Raw genomic sequence first — 1,067 nt, 5'->3', positions numbered from 1 at the left:
CACAGCCAGGATGTTCTCTGTTTCCCTCAGTGTGGGTGCCTGGAGGCTCCCAGCCCTGGGGACAGGCTGTCCCACCAAAGCAAACCCAGAAGGCCGGGAGGAGAGCCTGGGGGGAGCGGAGCTGCTTGAGCAGTCGCTCCTTTGAGGGACATGCACACAACCCATCCCTGCAGCAGGCAGTGCCAGCCCAATCCCTCCCTGCCCCGGGACAGCTCCCACGGCCCAAGGGGACCGAGTCAGGCCCTCTCAGGAGACACCGGAGTCCCTGCCTGGTGTGCAGCCACTGCATGTCCACACGTGTGTCCAAAGCCCCCAGCTGATGAGTGTCACGGCTCAGGCTGGGGGAAGGAGACCTACTGTGCCCTCTCTGCAGTTCCTTCATGATTTCTTTCAGAACTTCATTTGAATCAAAGGACTTTTCCTCTCCTGGAGGTTGGTTCTTGCCTTTTGGAGGACCCAAATGGAAGGTGGTTCCATTTGAAACGGATTAGAGAAAACTAGAGCTCAGCCTGTGAGGTCAGCAGGGACAGACTACTCACCCCTGCTGTGTGAGCTGGGCTCGTGTGGAGGAACCAGCACAGGACCTGGAAAAGTCTTCCCTGTGGACACCCCTGTAACTCAACAGCCAGAGAAGATTCTGTCATCTGGCTCTTGCCATGTTGTCAATTATTATTCTTTAAGTGGATATTGAGACTTACCTGCAGGAGGCCTAAATGGCTTCAAAACTTCACGCAGCCAATGTAAAGGAGAAACATTACCAGTGTCCTCATCTAGAAGCAAACAGGGATGGGAACCATTTCCATTGCATGCTGGGATCCCCTCCTGCCTCAGAGAACTGTGGCACTGCGGGGGCTCGGGGAGCACCGTGGGGGCCAGATGTCAATGGACATGGGCAGAGCTGCAGAGGGGCCTGGGCAGCTCTGGGCTGGCTCCTGACCACTCTCCACACTCTTCCCATCCCTGTGCAACATCCCTGGGGGAGCGGCTGGAGCAGCCAAGGGCCCCTCAGGGCTCCCTCCTGCACCCAGAAAACCCTGGCTAAAGCCCTGGGGAAAACCATCCCCAAC

The 1,067-nt window shown here is 57.4% G+C and overlaps 1 long non-coding RNA gene across 1 annotated transcript; it reads right to left on the bottom strand.

Moving 5' to 3' along the window:
* Positions 1–421: 421 nt before the first annotated feature.
* LOC113942716 lies at positions 422–860 on the bottom strand. The gene is made up of 3 exons (XR_003526018.1): positions 699–860; positions 540–611; positions 422–444 (listed from the first exon to the last, which is right to left on the bottom strand). It is a non-coding gene; the product is annotated as an uncharacterized LOC113942716 (long non-coding RNA).
* Positions 861–1,067: the final 207 nt, after the last annotated feature.

The sequence above is a fragment of the Corapipo altera genome, unplaced genomic scaffold (assembly GCF_003945725.1).
Source record: "Corapipo altera isolate COAL_440 unplaced genomic scaffold, ASM394572v1 57271, whole genome shotgun sequence".
Lineage (NCBI taxonomy): Eukaryota > Metazoa > Chordata > Aves > Passeriformes > Pipridae > Corapipo > Corapipo altera.
The sequence above is the reverse complement of the archived record's forward strand: the minus strand, read 5'-3'. Positions and strand labels throughout refer to the sequence as shown.